We start from the raw sequence: 11,854 nt of genomic DNA on the forward strand, positions 1-11,854 counted from the left end.
TTTCTTTCTTTCTTTCTTTCTTTCTTTCTTTCTTTCTTTCTTTCTTTCTTTCTTTTTCTTTCTTTCTTTCTTTCTTCTTTCTTTCTTTCTGTCTCTCTCTCTCTCTCTTTCTTTCTCTCTCTCTCTCTCTCTCTCTTTCTTTCTCTTTCTTTCTTTCTCTCTCTCTCTCTCTTTCTCTCTTTCTTTCTTTTTTTTTTTGAAGGCAGGGTAGTATTTCACTGGCTTGTTTAAAAAAATCCATGTATCTATTGGTGAATGCTTAAGTTGATTCCATATCTTGGCCATTGTGAATAATGCCTCAGTGAATATGGAAGTGCAACTCTCTCTTCAACATACTGATTTTATTTCCTTTGGATGAATATTGAAAAGTGGATTTTCTGGGTCACATGGCAGTTCTGTTTTGAGTTTTTTGAGGAGTCTTCATACTGTTTTCCATAATGGCTGCTGCTATTTTACATTCCTACCAACAGTGCACAAGAATTACCTTTTTCTTCACATTTTCATCAACCGTCATCTTTCATCTTTTTTTTTTAATAATAGCCATTCTAACAGGTATAAGGTAATATCATATTGTGACTTCCATTTGCATTTTCCTAATGATTAGTGATGTTGAGCATTTTTTCATGAACCTGTTGGCTATTTGGACTTCTTCTTTTGACCAATGTCTATTCAGGTCCTTTGTCCATTTTTAAAGCAGGTTATTTGTTTTTTTGGTGTTGATTTTAGTTTTTCATATGTTCTGTTAGGCTGTTCTTACATCACGCTAAAGAAACACATGAAGTTGGTAATTTATTTTCTTTATTTCTTTTTATTGTACTTTAGATTCTGGGGTACATGTGCAGATCATACAAGGTTGTTGCATAGGTACATTCATGGCAAGGTGGTTTGTTGCCACCATCCCCCCCATCACCTATACCAGACATTTCTCCCCATGTTATCCTTCCCCCACCCTCCCTCCCACTATCCTTCCTGTAGCCCCCTGCAATGGACCCCAGTGTTTGATGCTCCCCTCTTTGTGTCCAAGTGTTCTTATTGTTTAACACCCGCCTGTGAGTGAGAACATGTGGTGTTTGATTTTCTGTTCTTGTCTCAGTTTGCTGAGAATGATGGTTCCCAGGTTCATCCATGTCCCTAGAAAGGACACAGACTCATCGTTTTTTATGGCTGCACAGTATTCCATGGTGTATATGTGCCACATTTTCTTTGTCCAGTCTATCATTGATGGGCATTTGGGTTCGTTCCAGGTCTTTGCTATTGTAAACAGTGACATGATGAACATGTGTGTGCATGTGTCTTTATAATAGAATGATGATTTATAGTCCTTTGGGTATATAACCAGTAATGGGATTACTGGGTCAAATGGAATTTCTATTTCTAGATCCTTGAGGAATTGCCACACTGTCTTCCACAATGGTTGAACTAATTTACACTCCCAGCAACAGTGTAAAAGTGATCCTATTTCTCCACATCCTCTCCAGCATCTGCTGTCTCCAGATTTTTTAATGATCACCATTCTAACTGGCGTGAAGTGGTATCTCAATGTGGTTTTGATTTGCATTTCTCTAATGACCAGTGATGATGAGCATTTTTTCATATGTTTGTTGGCTTCATATATGTTTTCTTTTGAAAAGTGTCTGTTCATATCCTTCACCCACTTTAGTATGTTTGTTTGTTTTTTTTCCTTGTAAATCTGTTTCAGTTCTTTGTAGATTTCTGGATATTAGCCCTTTGTCAGATGGGAAGATTGTAAACTAACTCAAACCGCAAAACTTCATGGAGGCAGAGGTTGCAGTGAGCTGAGATGGTGTATTGCACTCCAGCTTGGGTGCAGAGAAATACTCTGTCTCAAAAAAAAAAAAAAAATACAAAGGGTCACAGGAAACTACTGTGAGCAATTATACTCCAATAAATTGGATAACTTAGAAGAAATAGATAAATTCCTAGACACATACAACCTGCCAAGATTGAATCATGAAGAAACAGAAAATCTGAATAGACCAATAGTGGACAAATAGATTCAATCAGTAATAAAAAGTCTCCTATTAAAGAAAAGCCCAGGACTGATTGGCTTCATAGCTGAATTCTACCAAACATTTAAAAAAGAACTAATTTGAATGCTTTTCAAACTCTTCCAAATAAATGGAAGAGAAAGGAATATCTTCAAATTCATTTTATGAGGACAGCATTATCCTAATGCTAAAACTGGATGCAGACACTACAAGAAAAGAAGTTACAGGCCAATATCCCTGATGTACATAGATGCAAAAATACTCGACAAAATACTGGCAAAACAAATTCAACAGCACATTAAAAATATTATTTACTATGATCAAATGGGATTTATCCCTGGGATTCAAAGCTTTTGCAACATATGCAAATCAATAAATGTGATACTCTATATGTGGTTCTGATTTCATCCCCCCTTCTCAATTATTTTCTCTGTCCTATACCATAAACGTTTTTTTAAATGTCTTAGCATCAACCTTAAAACATGCTTCTGAAAAATTCTCAATCTTTTTGCTTCTAAGGCTTACCAATTGGTTCTAATCTGAGAAACTTTAAAAACAATAGAATTTGAATGATTCTGACTGAATTGATTGGGATGAGGCATACGCATCAGTATCTTTTCAATAGTCCTCACATTTGCCTTCTCCCTGGGTACCTCCTTACCTGATGAAATCCTGTTTACCCTCTAGGATTCACCTGAATGTCATTTCCTCAAGGACATCTTCCCAAATAATTTGATCTAAAGCAGCTACCCTCATAGCTTTCTGTTTCCTTTCTTAGAGCATTGATCATATGTTTGATTCAGAGTTTCTAATCCTCAGCACCACTGACATTTTGGGCTGGATATAACTTTGTTGTGGGGGACTGTCCTGTGCCTTGTGGGAAGCTTTGCAACACCTCTGGACTCTGCCCATGGGATGCCAGAAGCACCTCATCGCCAGATGTGGCAACTAAAACTGTCTCCAAACATTGCCAAATGGCCCCAGGAGGGAATCCCTACCCCTCACCCCATTAGAACCACTGCTCTAACTCATGGTTATTTTATATATTGTCTGTCTTTCCCCTGTACTATCAGCTCCAGAAGAGTGCTTGCTTTGGCAGCACATCTACCAAAATTGGAATGATACAGAGATTAGCATGGCTCCTGTCCAAGGATGACACACATTTGTGCAGCATTCCATTAAGAAAAACCCCAAAACCATCAGAAGAGCTTTCCTCTCTGCTAGATTCTCAAGGACACACCTCAATGCCTAGGGACATCCCAAATGCTGGACAAGAATTTGTTGAATAAATGAATGAGTTGGCTAAGCCAGGATTTCAGAGCTCTAATGAGGGTGAAGACCACAGGTGTCAATAGTGGAGAAGAAAAGGAAGGAATAGATCTGAGCCACATTTAGAGAACAGAAATTAAATTTTATGGGAACACAGTCACATCCATTCATTTGCATATAATCTACAGCTGCTTTTGTGCTACAGAAGGCAGAGCTGAGTACTTGAAACAAAGACCACATGCTCATAAAGCTTTAAATATTTACTGTTTGACCATTCACAAAAAGAGTTGGTTGACCCCCTTTTTAGAGATTGTATTTAGAATATAAATCCTAAGTAAACTATTATGAAAGTAGCTAAATGATTATTTGCAAAACAGATTTTCATTTAAAAAATTTTGTACCATTGCTCTATTTCTCACATACTAGAAATTTCCATGCACAAAAAATGCACAAACATGTATTGCAGAGACGTTCTTTCCTGAGAAATATTTTATCCTGTTACTGGATTTTTTTGAGGGAATTTGAATGTACCCTACTCCTCTTTTCCTAGAAGGTCAGAACTTCTTTTAAAAAAAAATTCAGTCTCTAGTTTTCTAAAGATTTTCTTGGGAATGAGGAAAAATTAAGAAAAACGGTCTCAGTCCTCTGTGTAAAAAACTATTTTTATTTACAGCTTTTGTCACACTAAAGACACAAATTTGTTTATTTTGTGTCTGCTGACAGAATATATAAATTCTGTCTTGCAGATTGAGTGAAGCTTTTATAGTTCGTTCACTGACTCATTCAACAAGCATTAAGAAATGCCTTCAGATAGACCAATAACAAGTACTGAAATTGAGACAGTAATTAATAGCCTACCAACCAATATAAACCCAGAACCAAACGGATTCACAGCCAAATTCTACCAGAGCTAAAAAGAGGAGCTGGTACCATTCCTTCTGAAACTATTCCAAACAACAGAAAAAGAGGGACTCCTTCCTAACTTATTTTATGTGGCCAGCATCACCCTGACACCAAAACCTTTCAGAATGCAACAAAAAAGAAAATTTCAGGTCAATATCCCTGATGAACATTGATGCAAAAGTTCTCAACAAAATATTGGCAAACCAAATCCAGCAGCACATCAAAAAACTTATCCACCACGATCAAGTTGTCTTTATCCCTGGGATGCAAGTCTGGTTCAACATATGCAAATCAATAAGCATAATCCATCACATAAACAGAACCAATGACAAAAACCACATGATTATCTCAATAGATGAAGAAAAGGTCTTCAATAAAATTCAACACCCCTTCATGCTAAAAACTCTCAATAAACTAGGTATTGATGGAACACATCTCAAAATAATAAAAGCTGTTTATGACAAACCCACAGCCAATATCATACTGAATGGGCAAAAGCTGGAAGCATTCCCTTTGAAAACTGGCCCAAGACAAGGATGCCCTCTCTCGCCCCTCCTATATAACATTCTACTGGAAGTTCTGGCCAGGACAATCAGGCAAAAGAAAGAAAAGGGATTCAAATAGGAAGAGAGAAAGTCAAATTGTCTCTGTTTGCAGATGACATAATGGTATGTTTAGAAAACTCCATTGTCTTAGCTCCAAATCTCCTTAAGCTGATAAGCAACTTCAGCAAAGTCTCAGGATATAAAATCAATGTGCAAACATCACAAGCATTCCTATACACCAATAATACACAAATGCAAAGCCAAATCATGAGTGAACTCCCATTCACAATTGCTACAAAGAGAATAAAATACCTAGGAATACAACTCACAAGGGATGTGAAGGGTCCCTTCAAGGAGAACTACAAACCACAGCTCAAGGAAATAAGACAGGACACAAACACATGGTAAAATATTCCATGCTCATGGTTAGGAAGAATCAATATTGTGAAAATGGTCATACTGCCCAAAATAATTTATAGATTCATTGCTATCTCCATCAAGCTGCCACTGACTTTCTTCATAGAATTAGAAAAAACTGCTTTAAATTTGATATGGAACCAAAAAAGAGCCCATATAGCCAAGACAGTCCTAAGCAACAAGAACAAAGCTGGAGGCATCACACTACCTGACTTCAAACTATATTACAAACCTACAGTAACAAAAGCAGCAGGGTACTGGTAACAAAACAGATATGTAGACCAACGGAACAGAACAGAGGCCTCAGATATATGCCACACATCTACAGCAATTTGATCTTTGACAAACCTGACAAAAGCAATGGGGAAAGGATTCCCTATTTAATGAATGGTGTTGGGAAAACTGGCTCCCCTATGCAGACAGATGAAACTGGACCACTTCCTTACACCATAAAAATTAACTCAAGATGGATTAAAGACTTAATTGTAAGATCTAAAACCATGAAAACCCTAGAAGAAAACCTAGGCAATACCATTCAGGACATAGGCATGGGCAAAGACTTCATTACTACAACACCAAAAGCACTGGCAACAAAAGCCAAGCTTGATAAATGGACCTAATCTAACTAAGTAGCTTCTGAACAACAAAAGAAACTATCATCAGAGTAAATAGGCACCCTACAGAATGGGAGAAAATTTTTGCAATCTATCCATCTGACAAAGGCCAATATCCAGAATCTACAAAGAACTTAAACAAGTTTACCAGAGAAAATCAACCCCATCAAAAGTGGGTGAAGGATATGAACAGACACTTCTGAAAATAAGACATTTATGTAGCCAACAAACATGTGAAGAAAAGCTCATCATCACTTGTCATTAGAGAAATGCAAATCAAAACCACAATGAGATACCATTTCATGCCAGTTAGAGTGGCGATCATTAAAAAGTCAGAAAACAACAGATGCTGAAGATGTGGAGAAATAGGAATGCTTTTACACTGCTGGTTGGAGTGTAAGTTAGTTCAACTATTGTGGAGACAGTGTGGCAATTCCTCAAGGATCTAGGACCAGATATACCATTTGACTCAGCAATCCCATTCCTGGGCATATACCCAAAAGATTATAAATCATTCTACTATAAAGACACATGAACATGTATGTTTATTGCAGCACTATTCACAAAAGCAATGACTTGGAGCCAACCCAAGTGCCCATCAGTGATAGACTGGATAAAGAAAATGTGGCACATATACATCATGGAATACTATGCAGCTATTAAAAAGGATGAATTCATGTCTTTTTCAGGGACATGGATGAAGCTGGAAACCATCCTCAGCAAACTAACACTGGAACAGAAAACCAAACACCGCATATTCTCACTCATAATTGGGAGTTGAACAATGAGAACACATGGACACAGGGAGGGTAACACCACACACCTGGGCCAGTCAGGGGGTGGGGGGATATGGGAGGTTTACATTTACATTAGGAGAAATACCTAATGTAGTTGATGGGTTGATGGGTGCAGCAAACCACCATGGCATGTGGATACCTGTATAACAAACCTACACGTTCTGCACATGTATCCCAGAACTTAAAGTAGAATTGAAAAAAAGAAAAAAGAAATGCCTTTGAGCACTGGACCCTGCAGAAGCAGAGGTGTATAAAATGTAGTCTTTGCTGGTAATCTACCAGCAGCAACAGACAGGAAACAATTATATCTGGAAGAAAGCCTTTATTGTGCTAAAATAACGTGAACATGGGAATGCAGGGAAGGTCCAACCAAGGCTGCTTTACAAAATGGAAGGAAGCATAGGTTTTGTATCTTAAATTATACTTTTATTTGTTATGTAACAAGTTATTAATAGATACTAAGGCACCAGTATCTTGGTTAGAAGAATTTTTACCCTAAATCTAAAACTCAAATGTAGCATCAACTGTAAAAATCATGTTTAACAATGGTTGAACTAATTTACATTCCCACCAACAGTGCAAAAGTGTTCCTATTTCTCCACATTCTCTCCAGCATCTGTTGTCTCCAGATTTTTTAATGATCGCCATTCTAACTGGCATGAGATGGTATCTCAATGTTGTTTTGATTTGCATTTCTCTGATGACCAGTGATGATGAGCATTTTTTCATATGTTTGTTGGCCTCATGTATGTCTTCTTTGGTAAAGTGTCTGTTCATATCCTTTGCCCTCTTTTGAATGGGCTTGTTAGTTTTTTTCTTGTAAATCTGTTTTAGTTCTTTGTAAATTCTGGATATCAGCCCCTTGTCAGATGAGTAAACTGCAAAATTTTTTTCCCATTCTGTTGGTTGCCGATTCACTCTAATGACTGTTTCTTTTGCTGTGTAGAAGCTGTGGAGTTTGATTAGGTCCCATTTGTCTATTTTGGCCTTTGTTGTCAATGCTTTTGGTGTTTTGGTCATGAAGTCCTTGCCTACACCTATGTCCTGAATGGTTTTGCCTAGATTTTCTTCTAGGGTTTTTATGGTGTTAAGTCTTATGTTTAAGTCTTTAATCCATCTGGAGTTAATTTTAGTGTAAGGTGTCAGGAAGGGGTCCAGTTTCTGCTTTCTGCACATGGCTAGCCAGCTTTCCCAACACCATTTATTGAACAGGGAATCCTTTCCCCATTGCTTGTTTTTGTCTGGTTTGTCAAAGATCAGATGGTTGTAGATATGTTGTGTTGCCTCCGAGACCTCTGTTCTGTTCCATTGGTCTATATCTCTGTGGCAATTCCTCAAGGACCTAGAAATAGAAATTCCATTTGACCCAGCAATCCCATTACTGGGTATATATCCAAAGGATTACAAATCGTTCTACTATAAGGACACGTGCACACGAATGTTCATTGCAGCACTGTTTACAATAGCAAAGACCTGGAACCAACCCAAATGCCCATCGACGATAGACTGGATAGGGAAAATGTGGCACATATACACCATGGAATATTATGCAGCCATCAAAAACGAGGAGTTTGGGTCCTTTGTAAGGACATGGATGAACCTGGAAACCATCATTCTCAGCAAACTGACAGAAGAGCAGAAGATCAAACACTGTATGTTCTCACTCATAGGCAGGTGTTGAACAATGAGAACACATGGACACAGGGAGGGGAGCACTACACACTGGGGTCAGTTGGGGGGAAATAGGGGAGGCACGATGGGGTGTGGGAAGGTGGGGAGAGATAGCAGGGGGAGAAATGCCAGATGTAGGTGATGGGGAGGAAGGCAGCAAATCACACTGACACGTGTGGACCTATGCAACAATTTTGCATGTTCTTCACATGTACCCCAAAACCTAAAATGCAATAAAATAAATAAAGGGGGCAAAAAAATAAAGAATCATGTTTAATTATTTTCCACAAGTCCTCTCCAAATTAGCATGAAATATAAGAATTAAGTTTGACTTGATCATTTCCCGAAAATCCTCTTCTAACTGCTGCTGCTAGCACAGGTGATGTCCCTTGGGATTGAGCTCTGTGTGCAACATGGAACATCTGGGTGCTCAGGAGAAGACTATGGGATTCAGGTCAGTTCCAGGGAATCAAGGGTGCCTGCATCTAAGTTCACATATAACCAAAGTCTCTTCAGGAAGGGTACCTGGGGTTTGTTTCCTTTACAGACTATCTCTGAGGTTCCAGACCACTGAGCTGGCCTCTTTTCCCAGACAGTGTTATTTTCATGGGTGGAGTGAAATCAGGTCTGAAGCAGCGGCTCTGTCCTTGAATGTTGCTGTGTATTAGAATTACCTAGCGAGGTTTGAGTCCTGATACCAGGCTACTTCGCAGACAAATTACAGTATGACTTGGTATCTGAGGGCAGGACCCAGACAGCTGTAGCTTTTAAACTCCTTAAGTGACTCCAGTGTGCAGCCAAGTTTGAAGTGGCTGCTATAAATCAATAACTCTGAAGTGTTAGCTTGCCTTAAAATTTCCCAGTGGACTTGTTAAACAGATTGCTGGGCTGCAGCCCCAGAATTTCTGATTCAGTGGGTGTGAGGGGCAGCTGGGGAATTTGCATTTCTAAGTTCCCATGTGTTGCTGATGTGTTGGTCTGGGGGGAACACTTTGAGAACCACTGCTTTAAATTAATGAGAAGGAATGGCTGTGGGAGAATAGTGGTTCTTCCTTTCTTCACCAAGTTGGTCTACTCTGCTTTTTGATGAACGAGAGTGGAAAGGGTCAGGCTGGAGATGTTACTGCAATAGTTACTGTGTGCCTTTAAGACATTCTTGGAATGATATACAACTCATCTTTAGAATGCCCTTGCCCTATTTGGGAAAACACAGTACTTTTCAGAGTCTCTCTCTTTGTCTCTCTCTCTCTCCCCTCCCCCCCCTTTTTTTTCCTCTCTCTCTTCCTTCTTAGAAAAGGCTTGAGAAGGGGACTTTGTTAAAATTATAAAGGGCATCTAAAGGAATCAGTTGAATTCAAAACACTTTTAGAGGAAATTTGACATGTGAAAAAGTTTTTGTAAAATCAATCTTAAATGATATAGGTATTTCTGATGAAATGTTTTTCTTTTAGCTCTATAGGAAAAACTTGTAGCTAATAGCAGAAAGACTCATTCCCCATGAAATAACAGTAAGTTCAAAAGAAATAGTAAATACAAGACAAATAATTAAACATATTTTAACTGTCTGTATTGACATCAGCAAAGAGAACCATGCCCACACCTTAATTACCTTAAGCGTTTATGAAGCAGTCTCATACCACCCCAAATGGATTTCTCCTTCAGCACACTTCTTATGTGATATAAATCAGATATTTATGTCACATTCTAAACACCCTTTCAAACACTTCATATTCAATTGAGGGAATACTCTTCTTGCTAGTCATGACTATTTAGCATCTTCTATTTATATATGCCATTTAATGAGTGAAAATTTCCCAGTGGCTGTAGAATCCTAGAAAGTAAATCAGAACAGAGGACACATTTACCAGCAGATAATTACAGGCCCTGAAGAATTTATAGCCACACTGATAATTTAAGAAGGAAGTGATGAAGTCAATTAGGCAGATTCTATAGATGTAAAATGGCAAGCTGGCCAGCGTGCTCTGAATTTTGAGTCCTTATCCTCTGAAAACCCAAGAAGTCTTTGATGCAATGTTTTCCTTTTCCTTTTTTAAAGAAAGACTTTATTTTTTAAGAGTATTTTTAGGTTCACAGCAAAATCAAGAGGAAGGTACAGAGATTTCCCACGTATCCCTTGTCCCCATCCGAGGACAGCCTCCCCCGTTACCAACATCCCTCCCAGAGTGGTATGCTTGTAACAATTCACAGACCTACATCAACACATCATTGTCACCCAAAGTCTATAGTTTACATTAGGGTTTCCTCTTAGTGTTTCACATCCTATGGGTTTGAACAAACGTATAATGACATGTATCTACCACTATAGTATCATACGGAATATTTACCCTTCCTACAAATCCTCTGTGCTCTGCCTGTTCATCCCTCCCTAGCCCAAAACCCTGACAACCACTGATCTTTTTACTACCTCCATAGTTTTGTCTTTTCCATACTGGCATCTAGCTGGAATAATACAATGTGTGTTGCCTTTTCAGACTGGCCTCTTTTCCTTGGTAATAGGCATTTAAGTTCCCTCCATGTCTTTCCACAGCTTAATAGCTCATTCTTTTTATAGCTGAATAATGTTCCATCATCTAAATGTACTTCCTTTCATTGTTTTTCTTCCTTCAAATGATTAATCTTTATTTCCACTCTCTTTTGCCTGTTTATACAATCCAAGGATACTTAAAAACTCCTTGTTGTAAGAGATTCTTTCTTTTCCCCTTGTGTGATATTTATTGAACTCATTCCTCTTGTGATACACAGTTTAATTGCTAGGTTAAATATAATCTTTACAATCTTACATGTAAAACTTTTTTTTGATTTTTAAAATTTTATATATTTTTAATTTATTTATTATACTTTTAAGTTCTGGGGTACGTGTGCATATCATGCAGGTTTGTTGCATAGGTTTATACATGCCATGGTGGTGGTTTGCTGAATCCACCCTCCCATCATCTACATCAGGTAATTCTCCTAATGCTATCCCTCCCCAATTCCCCTACCCCTGCTGTTCCTCCCCTAGCCTCCCACCCCCTAGGCCCCAGTGTGAGATTATTCTTTTATGACTAAGAGTTTGTAAATGACCCAGCGTTGTAGAAGGCAATCTGTTTTAAGGAGAAGCAAAAAGGAGCAGAAAGAAGACATGCTTTGAGTTGCCTTTTATCCGTGCTGGCAGATTGAATGTGAAAGCTAACAGAGCCCCTTGCAAGGCTCTTATGACTACTGACGGGGAAAATATATAAGTGATGTCTGCCACTGAGTGGATTCTCAGTCCGTAAATGTTGGTTCCTTCACTTTCAATTCCTTGAAGAGTTTATTTCCTTTAGTAAATGTTTACTTAGAGACTTCTCTGTGGCATGTTTTGGGAATACAGAGATGTAAAAGATAATTCCTTCCTCTGGAGGACTTCACTTGTAGTATGGTATGATTGGTGCTGCCTTAGAGGGTGGATGGGAGATATGTGCTTTCTTAGGGGGATTACCTCCATGCAGAAAGCCCAGGCTACAGAGGTGCTACCCTGTGTCTTTTCCTTTTCGTCAGGATAATAACTTTGTGCTACTTGCTGTCCAATGTCCAAAGACAGTTGTTTCTTACCATCTTGTCTAATTTTTTCTTTGCAGTATGGAATA

General features: G+C 38.4%; 1 non-coding gene across 1 annotated transcript; it reads left to right on the top strand.

The window, feature by feature from the left end:
* Nucleotides 1-3,092: 3,092 nt before the first annotated feature.
* On the top strand, nucleotides 3,093-3,194 carry LOC116561885. Its single transcript, XR_004273654.1, has one exon. It is a non-coding gene; the product is annotated as a U6 spliceosomal RNA (small nuclear RNA).
* The last annotated feature ends 8,660 nt before the right edge of the window (nucleotides 3,195-11,854 follow it).

Source organism: Sapajus apella, unplaced genomic scaffold, assembly GCF_009761245.1.
Source record: "Sapajus apella isolate SASKATOON/1434 unplaced genomic scaffold, GSC_monkey_1.0 scaffold30, whole genome shotgun sequence".
Taxonomy (NCBI): Eukaryota; Metazoa; Chordata; class Mammalia; order Primates; family Cebidae; genus Sapajus; species Sapajus apella.